Here is a 15,237-nt window from a genome sequence, read left to right as displayed (position 1 = left end):
GATGCAACTCAGCATTCTTTGTCCTCCAAACACGACGAGTTGAGTTTTTACCAAAACGTTATATTTTGGTTTCATCTGACCATATGACATTCTCCCAATCTTCTTCTGGATCATCCAAATGCTCTCTAGCAAACTTCAGACGGGCCTGGACATGTACTGGCTTAAGCAGGGGGACACGTCTGGCACTGCAGGATTTGAGTCCCTGGCGGCGTAGTGTGTAACTGATGGTAGGCTTTGTTACTTTGGTCCCAGCTCTCTGCAGGTCATTCACTAGGTCCCCCCGTGTGGTTCTGGGATTTTTGCTCATCGTTCTTGTGATCATTTTGACCCCACGGGGTGAGATCTTGCGTGGAGCCCCAGATCGAGGGAGATTATCAGTGGTCTTGTATGTCATCCATTTCCTAATAATTGCTCCCACAGTTGATTTCTTCAAACCAAGCTGCTTACCTATTGCAGATTCAGTCTTCCCAGCCTGGTGCAGGTCTACAATTTTGTTTCTGGTTCCTTTGACAGCTCTTTGGTCGTGGCCATAGTGGAGTTTGGAGTGTGACTGTTTGAGGTTGTGGACAGGTGTCTTTTATACTGATAACAAGTTCAAACAGGTGCCATTAATACAGGTAACGAGTGGAGGACAGAGGAGCCTCTTAAAGAAGAAGTTACAGGTCTGTGAGAGCCAGAAATCTTGCTTGTTTGTAGGTGACCAAATACTTATTTTCCACCATAATTTGCAAATTAATTCATTAAAAATTCGAATTTTGTCTGTCATAGTTGAACTGTACCTATGATGAAAATTACAGGCCTCTCTCATCTTTTTAAGTGGGAGAACTTGCACAATTGGTGGCTGACTAAATACTTTTTTGCCCCACTGTATATATAGAACCTTTTTAAGTAGGGCTCTTTAATCTCGTCCAAACTGGGTGGTTTGAGCCCTCAATGCTGATTGGCTGAAAGCTGTGGTATATCAGACCGTATACCACAGTTATGATCCCCAAAATATTTTTACTGTTCTAATTACGTTGGTAACCAGTTCATAATAGCAATAAGGCACCTTGGGGTTTGTGGTGTACGGCCAATATACCACAGTTAACGGCTGTATCCAGGCACTCCTTGTTGTATCGTGTGGAAGAACAGCCCTTGGTCCTGATATGTTGGCCATATACCGCACCCCCTCATACCTTATTGCTTAAATATAGAACACCAAAGAACCCTTTTTTCTAAGAGTGTACAGCTTGTTAACACCATCTGCTCGAAAATTCTCTCACAGTATGTCAATTAAAACAACACTTCATAACTCAAGATATTCTCATGAAACTGATTGAGATAAAATTGTTGTCAAAAAGTTTCACCGGTAAACCTTGAGGAATTATCATTCACGATTGACAGTAAGAAATGTGAAGGGAGGGTGACCACAATATTTTTTTGTGTAAAGTAGAGGTAAAGAAACGCCTGTGCAGAATGTGACCTGGATCTACAGCTCCGGAGAAGAGACTTCCAGGGGGGTGTGACAGGTGCAGAACGGGGTGGTTACCTTCGCATCCACAACCTTCTTTTTATTGTTAAAATGTCTATCATGACAATAAAAGTCTACTGTTTCCCCCTTTGGCAGTGTCAGAGGGAAGTATAGAAATGCTAAAACGGGACAGTAAAGGTGATTTCATTAGGCCAGAGAGATTCAGGCTAACACCTCTATAACACACCAAGGTCACTGTCCAATTAACATGCTAAAACGGCTAGAGGACTCCAGCCTGACTGAAGCTGCTATAGCCAACCTTTCTGAATAAAACATGGACAAAAACACAGGAAAACATGGTGATACCAGAGGGATTCGTCAAATAGATTCTACATTTTGAGCAACAGTCTTTAAGACAGGTGGCTGAACACACAGGTGACCTTGAGTTTATGGTTGATGCGTGTGTTGAGGCCTGAAACAGCTTTCATTAGTGACTCAGAATCCCTGTGCAGCAGGAAAGATAGGGTGTGACCCATATGCCACCCATTTCCCTATTTAGTACACTACTATAGGCCCTAGTCAAAAGTAGTGCAGTATATAGGGAATATGGTGCCATTTGGGATGCAACCCTTCAGCACAGGGGATGAAACACAGGCAAGAGCCTCCTCTCCATGCTCCATGTTAGAGGCAAATCTCCTCCCTCTCGTTCTCCCACTCGTCCTCCCTCTCGTCCTCCCTCCCTCCCTCTCGTCCTTCCTCACTCACTCTTGTCCTGCCCCCCCCCCCCCTCTCGTCCTACCTTCCTCCAGTCCTGCATCCCTCCCTCTCGTCCTGCCTCTCGTCCTGCCTTCCTCCCTCTTGTCCTGCCTCCCTCCCTCTCGTCCTCCCTCCCTCCCTCTCATCCTGCCTCCCTCCCTGCTTCCCTCCCATCCTCCAGTGAAATGGTGAACTCTGTAATCTTATGTATTCTATCGCTTGCCCCATGTTTTAGACTGGTTCTCTGCCTCTCTCTTTGTTAACTGGCTTCAGTATAATGGTGTAGTTTTCTGTGATGTTCTGACACCATGGCTGGAGGCAGGAGTCTGCAGCACCCAGGATCACAAAAAAAAGTGAGCCACTGAAAAATTGAGAAAATGGCTCACAGTACCCCAAGGTAGGGAATAAATTGCAGAGGATAACTAGTAGCGTGAGGCACAAACAGCATAATAAATTGTCTGAGGTTTTTGAGCTACTCGTTTTGCAGACCAAAATCAAACTTTGGGAATGTGCGTACACTTGGCAGGCCATTAAAAGAATGATTTCATGTTCTGAGAACAGAGGCCTTGTGTCAATTCTGATATCTCTCACAAAGAGACAACACTCTTTGGGAGGGATTACTACAGTACCATTGTGCTATCGCTTCCATCTGAGTACATACAATGATACATTATGGGTGGCAGGTAACCTAGCAGTTAGAGCGTTTGGCCCGTAACCGAAAGGTCCCTAGTTTAAATCCTCAAGGTGAAAAACCTGTTGAGCAAGGTACTTAACCCTAATTGCTCCAGGGTCAGCATTGATCATTTCAGACCCTGGCCATGACCCCACTCTCTGAGGGTATCACAGCGGGAGTTGGGATATGCAAAACACACATTCCCAATACACACTTGTACATGTGTAAAATTTGACATGACCCACCTAATTATTATTGTATATGGGTTATAGAGAGACTGAGTAAAAAAAAACTCTCATCTTATGTGAATGTATCTTTAAATACATACGGTATGATGAATCTCTGAACTCCATCCATCCCTTAAATAAAGAACTATGCCTAAAAAATAAATTGGTATTGCATTGCAAGTATTCCTAATTTTCAGCATTAATGATTAATGATCCACACATTTAATAATTTAATCAAAATATTTTGCACTTCCTATTAATATTCAATATGCCAAATACTTCAGACATTTCAGAAGCTGTGTCCACACACTGTTTCTTGTAGATAATGGCTGTTGCTCCCAATATAATTATCTCCATACTTTACATACAGTACAAAGACTTTGCTCTAAACATTTGCTTCATTGATTGAATATTTCATAATGTAACAAATGCGAGAGTTTTGGGGAGCTTGTTGTACCCACCTAGGGGTAAAAAGGGTGTACAAAGCTTGAGATATTTCCATATTTTGGAATTACTTTTTTAAATCAAGGTATCATCTATCAAGGTTGACAATATGATAGATGACAATTACATATTTTTATGTCAAAGGTAACCTAGGTCATGTGATATACAGTAGTGTATTCTAAGATTTACCTTGCTTTCATCAGATGGTGAAATTAGTTTTTTGAAATGGGGCATGCAAGATCCAGTATTAGATTCACATTGGTAGTGCGACAGGACAGACATAAAACCTTTAGGGATAAAAACATAATTACTACTGAAGAACAAGCCCCTGATTCATCGATACAAAATGTTCACTATTGTTACCATTGCACAGTTAGCCATTCCTTGATATACATTTAAATGACTAGTATTATTAGATTAGACTAGAAAGAAGGACAGGGATTGGCTAAATCAAGTCTGACCTGAGAGAAGGTGGAAAAGAGGAACAAGCAATTTCCCAGGTATTACTGCTATAATTGCTCATGGCAGAGGCTATTATCCAGAAGGTACTGTTTAACTGTAATTGAGGCTCTGTCAGCAATATCATTTGGAAAAAAAATTCAACAAAGGTCTTTAAAATGAAACCATTTATCGCCAGCTTGTCCCTGATAGTGGAATTTATCTCGTGATGAAATATAAATGAAGTCTCATGCTGGAGTAAACAAGACCCTAAAGATAAACAATTTAACAGGAAATTAAAACGATCCAGATTGCAGGATAAGAAAAATAACCATATGGAGGACTGTACAAAGGTGCCAATTGGAAGATGTGGTATCCATGCTGTACAGTATGTAGTAAAATGGTATATTATGACTCTCATGTGTAGCTTGAAATACCCAACTTGAACCATATAGTAGCAGTCTACACATTTACTCTGCAACTTTGTCCCTAATATAATTTGAGCAGAGATACACCATAACGTTGCAGATGATCAACAGTAATAATATTGATATCAAAGATTGTCCACCATTGGTTCAGTGTAAATCTAACTAGCCTGTTGAAAACACACTGCCTATCTGACACAAGAGGATTGAAACATATTGAAAAGCTTTATTGTGGAAGCATTTGATATGGTGTTTACTTATACATAACATAACAGCAACGGTAACGGGATGGATGGTTGGGGTCATGTGCTCGGTCAAATAAATAATGTAATCACATCAATAATGTACACTCAGTCTGTTATCATCATTATACAATATAAATGAGGGTTAAAGCTGACTGGTTTACTTGTGTGAGAGCAGCGAAGCATTACAAATATAATAGTAGCACATTTTCACCAGTAAAATATTTAATATGGAATATTCTAGAATTCACTTATATTCTAGAATGATTATCTCATTAGGCAAAGGTGCTGTATTCCCCATTCTATCCAACAGCCCAGTGGTTCCCGAACTTTGGGGCACGCCCCCAGAGGGGTCGGCAGGGGGTGCTCGGGTTCCCACGTTTATATATATATATATATATATATATATATATATATATATATATATATATATATATATATATATATATTTCAGGAACTCAGTCCGGCTATAAAATTACTGTAATAGTAATAGTAGAATGCACAAGGTGCAATTTTGAAATTGGGCAGTGCATTATCAGTTCCTCTTGTCATCTAAGTCATTGCATACATTAAAGAGCTATTTACAACTTGTCAGAAATGTCCAGATCAACTAGCCAGTGTCAGCTAACGTTTTTTATTTATGTTTTTTTACCCCATAGATATTGCTGTACATTTTTTGTCACTCAAATATCATATGAATACACATTAGACATGGCAAAATGTATAGAATTGCAAGAAATAAGCTTTAAACCTGCAAAATTCTCTCCACCAGCAAGAAGGGTGTGAACTGTTTGTATCATGAACAGTGCTTGTGCCCATAGAAATAGACATGGCACGTGCGAGCGCATGCAGTGGGGGCACAGGATGTTCCCCAATTCTGGAAGGAGGACCCTGAGTGAAAAATTTTGGGAACCCCTGCAACAGCCGGCTTCGACAGCATAGTCATAATCAGGGGATATAACGACATACATATCAAAGTCATCAGCCTTGTAATCCCATACAAGATGATTTTATACACTATAATGCTGTGCTGGCTGGCAGCTAACTTTACTGTCTTTTAGATCCCCTTGAACTTAATAGATAAGTCAAGATAGGCTAGAATAGGCCTACCTGTGCTTTGTCGAGGATTAGCCTGATAAATTGCAGACCCTGCTGAATCTTGTATGCCACTGCAATAAAGGTTGTGGCAATTCACAAATACATTGGTTTGAAAATATATCTACACTAGCCTTGTTACCAATGACTCTATAAAGAGCTTAATGTATTTTCCTGATTTATATAGTCACTCAGGAATGGATACCTAGAATAGAATAGATTTCAGAACATTTTAGCAGATACTTATCCAGAGAGGCTTACAGGAGCAACTAGGGCTAAGTGCCTTGCTCAAGGGCACAGTTGGCTCTGCGATTCAAAGAAGCAACCTTTTGGTTACTGGCCTAACACTCTTAATCACTAGGCTACCTGCCGCCCCAGTCACTTGTAAAGTACTGCATAAAGAAATGGTAGTGTTCAAAGTAAAAATATGCTACTACAATAAAACAATATAGTATGATGTCACATTTCAATTTGAGAGGAGAAGGGGTACAATCAGGAAGCTAATGGTGTGTGTATACAGTAATGTCATTTTCCCCACCCTTCCAATAAAATGTTGAGTGAAATCCATGTCCAGCACAATTAATTTAACATTTGATGGTGCCTGGCTACAATGTAACATTCCACTGTCTAACAAACATTTCATCGTGTGTTTTAGACAACATTATCACTCTACCCCTACAGTTATTGCCATCTTCCAAGCTCCATTTAACCCAACGACTTTTCTACAGTGGGTCTGGGATGGTCCATATTTTGAATAGGGGACCGCTATTTTTTGTCGTGAAGACCATTGCCATAAATCGAACATGAATGGAAAATACCGATTCTATTACATTATGTTCATTGCCTTTTGCAGTGTCGGCGAAAGAGAAGAAGTCCTATGCGCTGTGCTATTCAGCTAACGTTAACATTTATTTCCCTCCGCTGCAAACATCCCTCTCAGAATTATAGTTTAACCTGCAGAATTTTAAGCAAAATGGCGACACTGTAATGGATGGAGGACGAAAAACGTACAGTGTCAAGTGTAATGACAAACTTGCTAATTGTTATTGTTTCCTGCATTGGGAAGGTAGGTCTCATGCTTCGATACACGCGTCTATAGACAATATATTATTATTTGGGGTATCTGGTGTTGACATGTTTAGAGGTTCGTGGTAGCCCTGGTTTTATTGAGCACGGAATTACAGCGGACACACTGGCACCATACTGGCATAGAGATGAGATAACGCAAGACGTTGGCTCGACATGCATAATGGTCAGTATGGACTGATGGACTTGACTTCCATTCACCAATTTGTGCACTGTCAAGTTACCCGATACTCACTAAGCACTCCATTGTCCTGTATGTTGTAGTTAAGCACCGTTCCAAAAGTTCTTAGCTTTCAGCTACTCAATAGACTCTTTGTTGTTTCTTTAGCTACGCAATGGGGCTGTAGCCTACCTGTACCCAATAACTTAACGTAGAGGGCTATACCTTTTAATTAAAGGGGGAGCTAGACGTGTCACATCTGCAGCCAGTCTGATATTTTAGTCATTTGACACTTCAAGTATTCAAACAAGCATGGAGCAATGCATTCCTCAACTAATTAGGTCAGATTTGTAGCCACTACCCCAGGCTACCTCCTCAACTTTTTAGAATACTTACACGAATCATGCACTTAACCTATTTGAAACTTAGACTGATTGTTTCAAAGTATTAAATACTATTATAATCGATTCCCACATTTTTTGGGGGGGTTCTGCTGTCATGGAATGCCTTTCCCATACTAAAGATACTCATAGAATCAAGTGCTATTTGCATGTATAAATATCACTGTGTCCATTCCATTCAAACATGAAAACAATATGTGAAATGCATTATATGGGTATCATGTCTCTGCATGCCCTAATGTTAACTGTAAACCATTGTTCTAGAAACAGATTCCTGCAGTAGCCTACTTTAAAGGCAATGGGATCTTTGCACTTTGAAGGTAATCTGCCACAACAACTGCTAATTAAGTATGCCCACATTAATAGAACATTAATAACACCTTTCAGTTATGGGAGTCACTCACCCCAGTTACACTGTACCTGGAATTCATGCAAACCCCGAAGCATTTATAACATATTATGATAATCTATGATTATGACCTACCTCAAATAATATTGACTTTATGTGAAAGTTGATCTACAGTTGAAGTCAGAAGTTTTTCCAACAATTGTTTACAGACAGATTATTTCACTTATAATTCACTGTATCACAATTCCAGTGGGTCAGAAGTTTACATACGCTAAATTGACTGTGCCTTTAAACAGCTTGGAAAATTCCAGAAAATTATGTCATGGCTTTAGAAGCTTCTGATAGGCTAATTGACATAATTTGAGTCAATTGGAGGTGTACCTGTGGATATATTTCAAGGCCTACCTTCAAACTCGGTGTCTCTTTGCTTGACATCATGGGAAAATCAAAAGAAATCAGACAAGACCTCATAAAAAAATGGTAGACCTCCACAAGTCTTATTCAGCCCTTGGGAGCAATTTCCAAACGCCTGAAGGTACCACGTTCATCTGTACAAACAATAGTATGCAAGTATAAACACCATGGGACCACGCGGCCACCATACCGCTCAGGAAAGAGACGCATTCTGTCTCCTAGAGATGAATGTACTTTGGAGTGAAAAGTGCAAATCAATCCCAGAACAACAGCATAGGACCTTGTGAAGATGCTGGAGGAAACAGGTACAAAAGTCCTATATCCACAGTAAAACGAGTCCTATATCGACATAACCTAAAAGGCCGCTCAGCAAGGAAGAAGCCACTGCTCCAAAACCGCAATTAAAAAGCCAGACTACGGTTTGCAACTGCACATGGGGACAAAGATAGTACTTTTTGGAGAAATGTCCTCTGGTCTGATGAAACAAAAATAGAACTGTTTGGCAATAATGACCATCGTTATGTTTGGAGGAGAAAGGGGAGGCTTGCAAGCCGAAGAACACCATCCCAACCGTGAAGCACGGGGGTGGCAGCATCGTGTTGTGGGGGTGCTTTGCTGCAGGACGGACTGGTGCACTTCCCCAAATAGATGGGCACTTCACAAAATAGATGGCATCATGAGGAGGGGGAAATGATGTGGATATATTGAAGCAACATCTCAGACATCAGTCAGGAAGTTAAAGCTTGGTCACAACTGGGTCTTCCACATGGACAATGACCCCAAGCATACTTCCAAAGTTGTGACAAAATGACAGCAAAGTCAAGGTATTGGAGTGGCCATCACAAAGCCTTGACCTCATCCCATAGAAAATTTGTGGGCAGAACTAAAAACGTGTGTGCAAGCAAGGAGGCCTACAAATCTGACTCCATTACTCCATATCTGTCAGGAGGAATGGGCCAAAATACACCCAACTTATTGTGGGAAGCTTGTGGAAGGATACCCAAAATGTTTGACCCAAGTTAAACAATTTAAAGGCAATGCTACCAAATACTAATGTAGTGTATGTAAACTTCTGACCCACTGGGAATGTGATGAAAGAAATAGAAGTTTAAATAAATCATTCTCTCTACTATTATTCTGACATTTCACATTCTTAAAATAAAGTGGTGATCCTAACTGACCTAAAACAGAGACCTTTTACTAGGATTAAATGTCAGGAATTGTGAAAAACAGAGTTTAAATGTATTTGGCTAAGGTGTATGTTAACTTCTGACTTCAACTGTACACTCTGGCATCACGCACACGCAAGCACACACACACACACACACACACACACACACACACACACACACACACACACATAGCAAATTCCTCCTTGTAAACCGATTTCCCAGTTTGACTTAATAAATGAGATGGACTAGGCAAGTTATCCTCATTGATTATATGTAACTTGACAAGGTCAAATGTAAGACGCCAGAATACGCAGAATGCACGGCATAGCAAAACATCATGTGTACAGGAATGCATCCCAAATGGCACCCTATTCCCTACATAGTGCACTACTCTTGGCCAGGCCCCATAGGCCGCTCTGGTCAAAGGTAGTGCACTATGTAGGGAATAGGGTGCCATTTGGAACACAACTTGAGTCTGCTGTCTTGACGCGCTCATACTGCTATAAATGAAGACGCCAGGGACTACTGTAACGGGAGTACACTGCCCTGAATTATCAACTCAGATGAGCAGCTGCAGTGAGAGATGAGATATTTTAGTAATCCTTAGGAAGGATATAGTACCAAGGACCACATATCTTTTAGTAGCAAAAGGAAATAAGGGCAGAATGATTGGATGATGTGGCATACATTGATAATATCCTCTTAGTATAACCCATTGAATCTATAGGAAATGTCCTATTGCAGCTACTTCAGTAGCCAACACTGCCATTGTACCATTGCCATTGAAGGGAACATTTGTGTATCACTTTTAAAACTCAAGTTTTGATACTGTATGCTACGCTATATTACTGTGTGGATACATAAAGACCATTTTTATTTCTTTATTACAGGTGGGTTTTCAGAAGACCGTAGAGTGGAACCAATGGTTTGGAACAGATTGGTAAGGAATGACTGCTTTGGAATCATCTATTAGTAAACCACAAGCATTAGTAACATGTCTACAATTGCATTTTGTGCTGAACCATATTAACCATAACCTTTTACTGTAGTGTGCTAAATCAGGGTTTTGGTAGTCTTAAACAAATCTAATTTGAAACTAAAGTATACACTTCACACACATGGTTATGGGCTTAAGAAAAATACACCTGTACCATGTCAGATATGTCAGCTATAGAGTTGAAATGTATTCAATTTTGAGTTTTCTTCCCAATATTACACTTTATGACTGAAATATAACAAAACCATTTGACAAAGAAACACAATATTTTAAGCTGTTTAAAAAAATATATGTTTATTAATTATGAAATTATAAAAATATTAACAACATTCCACCCATGAGGCCGCTAGTCATTTGACTGCAGGAAAGGGCTACTTATCTTTGTAACTTCAATGAATGCATATTAAATTCAAAATTTAAGAAGATGTCATGCATGACTGATCATTTTTTTCAGGTTATATTGAAGGAAAGGGATCTTAACGCACAATAATGTGACTGTATGTTGTTGAGGTGTGATGATTGTGAGACGCAGTTGTGTTTCTCCATACATACTGCCATAACACCTGAAACTGTAGCTCAGAGCTGTGAACTGCTCTGATACTATAGCTAGGTGTGATTAGATTAAGCAGAGTCAAATTAAATCTCAGATATCACTTCCGTCGCTGCATCCCAAATTGCACCCTATTCCCTACAGTATATAGTGCACTAATTTTGACCAAGAGCCACAGGAAATAGAGTACCATTTGGGACGCACACCATTTGTCACTGCCATCTCCAACAATACACTACACTACACCACGCTTGGCAGGTCATAGGCAGTGTTAAGTCTATTTCCTGTTACTCTGATTATACCTCTAGTCATACACATAGACCAAGAAGAGATTGACGCAAAACAAAATGACTGTGATTTTAAGTGTTATGTGATCTAGTAATATTGTAATATTGAAATTAATATTCTATTTTCTTGAATGACATACATTCATGGTACGTTTGATCTATATCCAAGGTAACCGGGGACGTCCTCAGGACAATCACAACATTCACTGTTGGTCCCTTACTTGGACTATATAGTGCATCATGTGTAGAGAGAGGGTTCTAGCCCCTTGCAGGTCTCCTGGGGTTTTGACCCCTAAACTCACTGGGCACTCCAGTAACACAGGCTTGTTGAAGTATCTCTACAGTGTCAGCCAATCTGTCTGTTCTCCTCAAACATGTCTGTCAGGTTACAGAGCGTTCCCACCACTAAGGGGCACAATATGATCACTAATGCCTTAATTAACCCCCCCCCCCCATTCAGACGAGTTGAGTTACAGGTCTAGATGAACAATGGCACATAACAATAGGCAAGCATTACAGTGATTAATTACTATTTTTGATTTGTCATTGCAGTCTATAATTTTTAGAGGAGTATTTGTAGAGTCTGACAACAGTGAAGGTCGACAATCACAAAAAAAAAGCAATATTTCAGAGGAAAAAAGGATTGAAACATTTTCATTGTGTTCCATACTAAATTAAACTACATTTCTAAGATGCTAACTGTATACAAGATTTACTTATGACTGAATAGATACGTCTACACCAAGTCTACAGTATGTTGAATGCACATATAAATACAGGTACGTTTAGTGATATTTAAAAGAAATAGAAAGTATTTGTATTTCCATTCTGTAGCTCTGTAGTAATAATATAATCTTCATAATGTGACCACATAATGTCATCCAAATTAACCACATGCTAGACCACAGACAAGAAGGCCCAATCAGAAAAGACGTTTGAAAATTCTTGTGCAGATTCCAGGATCAATACAACCAAGGCCGGAAGAATGTTCTATTGATGTGGAAGCTATTCACTCATTGAGCGCCAATTAACCAAAAGTGTAAGCCCTGTGTTTGTATTGATTGAGAGGGTAACAGCAGAAGTTTGCCACTAAATTAGTAACAAGGCAGCTGGACCTTTCTGTGATATCTATCAAGGTTGTGGCCATCCTAATTAAATTTCCCATTTATTCTCAGAGTTGGATGTGACATTTTTGAGATTTGAGCATAGGGCTACACAGGCTAGACTTGGCGCTCTGGTACCGCTTGCCGTGTGGTAGCATAGAGAACAGTCTATGACTAGGGTGGTTGGAGTCTTTGACAATTTTTAGGGCCCAACCAGTCAGGATGCTCTCGGGGGTGCAGCTGTAGAACCTTTTGAGAATCTGAGGACCCATGCCAAATCTTTTCAGTCTCCTGACGGGGAATAGGTTTTGTCGTGCCCTCTTCACGACTGTCTTGGTGTGCTTGGACATATTCGTTTGTTGGTGATGTGGACACCAAGGAACTTGAAACTCTCAACCTGCTTCACTGTAGCCCCGTCGATGAGAATGGGGGCGTGCTCGGTCCTCTTTTTCCTGTAGTCCACAATCATCTCCTTTGTCTGGATCACGTTGATGGAGAGGTTGTTGTCCTGGCACCACATGGCCAGGTCTCTAACCTCCTCCATAAAGGCTGTCTCGTCGTTGTCGGTGATCAGGCCTACCACTGTTGTATCATTGGCAAACTTAATGATGGTGTTGGAGTCGTGCCTGGCCGTGCAGTCATGAGTGAACAGGGAGTACATGAGGGGACTGTGCACGCACCCCAGAGGGGCCCCTGTGTTGAGGATAATCGTGGCGGATGTGTTGTTACCTACCCTTACCACCTGGGAGTGGCCCGTCAGGAAGTCCAGGATCCAGTTGCAGAGGGAGGTGTTTAGTCCCAGCTTATTGATGAGCTTTTCGGCACTATGGTGTTGAACGCTGAGCTGTAGTCAATGAATAGCATTCTCACATAGGTGTTCCTTTTGTCCAGGTGGGAAAGGGCAGTGTGGAGTGCAATAGAGATTGTACCATCTGTGGATCTGTTGGGGTGGTATGCAAATTGGAGTGGGTCTAGGGTTTCTGTGATAATGGTGTTGTTGTGAGCCATAACCAGCCTTTCAAAGCACTTCATGGCTACAGACGTGAGTGCTACGGGTTGGTAGTCATTTAGGCAGGTTGCCTTAGTGTTTTTGGGCACAGGGCACAGGCTATGGTGGCTCCTTGAAAACGTCAGCTCTAGCCTTTAGCTCAGTGAGGATGTTGCCTGTAATCCATGACTTCTGGTTGGGGTATGTACGTACGGTCACTGTGGGGACGATGTCATCAATGCACTTATTGATGAAGCCAATGACTGATGTGGTGTACTCCTCAATGCCATTGGAGGAATCCCACAACATATTCCAGTCTGTGCTAGCAAAACAGTCCTGTAGCTTAGCGTCTGTTTCATCTGAACACTTTTTAATTGATCTAGTCACTGGTGCTCCCTGCTTTCTGAGCCTACCGTTATACTTATGGTTAGTTGTTACATAGTGATGAACCTTCCTTTCTCTCCTCTCAACCATCTCAGGGAGACAAATCCTCATCTAATCAGCTCATTCTAGACACATTCCTGCCAGCTTGATTTATAAATGACCTTCAAAAGGATAGATCAGGGACATTTTTTCATATGATATTTTTGAAGGATTTGTATGCCATTTTTAGGGCAGTGCAAATGCTCCCTTAAACTAAATCCTGTTCTGATTTGAGTATTATTCACTTCTTAAGAGGGGTAAGATCGCTGCATGGTCAGCTGTTCATACTAATGCCACTGTACTTAACATAATCTCATTATTCTGACTGCAGAGGTTATATTACAAATCTTTAAAAAATTGCATTGAAGGACTGCTACCTGGTAAATTACAGTATCCTACTCAGACATTTGGAATACGTGTTTGATATTAAGAAGATAGGAGTAAAACACTATCTTTTTATCATTGGTACAGTTATTCTTCTAATCACATCAATGTTTATTGTTCACGTACGCAGATTAGCAGATGTTATCGCAGATGCAACGAAAGGCTTGTTTCTAGCTCCAACAGTGCAGTAATAACTAGCAAAAAAAACAATACTCACATAATAAAAAAATATGAAATTGAGAAATATCAGAACAAGCAATGTCAGAGTCCGGTGTATAAATAAATATATATAGTGGTGTGTATAGACAGTATGAACAGTATATGAATAGATAAGTTGTGTACAGCAGTAGTTATATAGGATGAGCCATGACTAGAATACAGTAAATCCATATAAAGTGGCTCATATATAACATCATAAAGTACACAGAATCTTGCCTTTCATAGTTCAGTCTTCTAGTGTTGTGTTGTGTGTTGAGTTTCTGCCTGTGAAGTGTTGTGTCCAGTCCACCTGTGTGTACAGGACCGGAAGGCTGCAGCAGGGCCATCTGTTGGTTACTGTTGGTATTGGAAGAGGTCCAGTTATACACATGATCAGGTTACAGTAATATACCTCTCATGATACAAATCTGACAAGTACTCCCATGTGACTATGACAATCATAGATTAATGTTAGCTCAAACCAGTACTCAGTTATCTGATAGATAACTTGTAGGGGTAATTGAGGATTTGGTCAATCTCTACTTTATTACTCATATCTTGCTCTATTGATGTAAAGATATAAAAATACGTATTTAAACAGAAAGCGATTAAGGGAGTGTGTCTTACAGATACACATGTTCAGCTGGTTGAGAGTAAGGATTGATAGTCTTAAACTGAATCGTTAGAGATTCAAATATTTTGAACGAGCTATAAGTTATAGTTTCAGACTCTCACTCACAGTTTGACTGATTGATAGTGACTAATAGTATTTAACTGTAATAAACTGAATCGTTAGAGATTAAAATATTTTTAGGGCTTCCAAATCAGGTTTTCAATGTGAGTAAATCTGATGAAAGCACTGCCTGGCGAACATTTGACTGAGAGTCTTTGAAGAGTCAACTTGAAATGAATCCCACAGCATCGGAAAGTTAGTGAGAAGAAAATAACAAACTTACAAATTCAATAAAAGGAATG

General features: G+C 40.2%; 1 protein-coding gene across 2 annotated transcripts in view; it reads left to right on the top strand.

Annotated features, from left to right (window-relative positions):
* Positions 1-6,713: 6,713 nt before the first annotated feature.
* LOC115108568 (zinc finger protein 644-like) overlaps positions 6,714-15,237 on the top strand; it is a 34,545-nt gene continuing 26,021 nt past the window's right edge. For both annotated transcript variants that reach the window (XR_003860360.2, XM_029633070.2), the window contains exons 1-2: positions 6,714-6,816; positions 10,223-10,272. The gene's annotated coding sequence lies outside the window, so the exon portion shown is untranslated. The remainder of the gene's footprint in view (positions 6,817-10,222; positions 10,273-15,237) is intronic.

Source organism: Oncorhynchus nerka, linkage group LG24 (genome assembly GCF_034236695.1).
Source record: "Oncorhynchus nerka isolate Pitt River linkage group LG24, Oner_Uvic_2.0, whole genome shotgun sequence".
Classification (NCBI taxonomy): Eukaryota; Metazoa; Chordata; class Actinopteri; order Salmoniformes; family Salmonidae; genus Oncorhynchus; species Oncorhynchus nerka.
The sequence above is the reverse complement of the archived record's forward strand: the minus strand, read 5'-3'. Positions and strand labels throughout refer to the sequence as shown.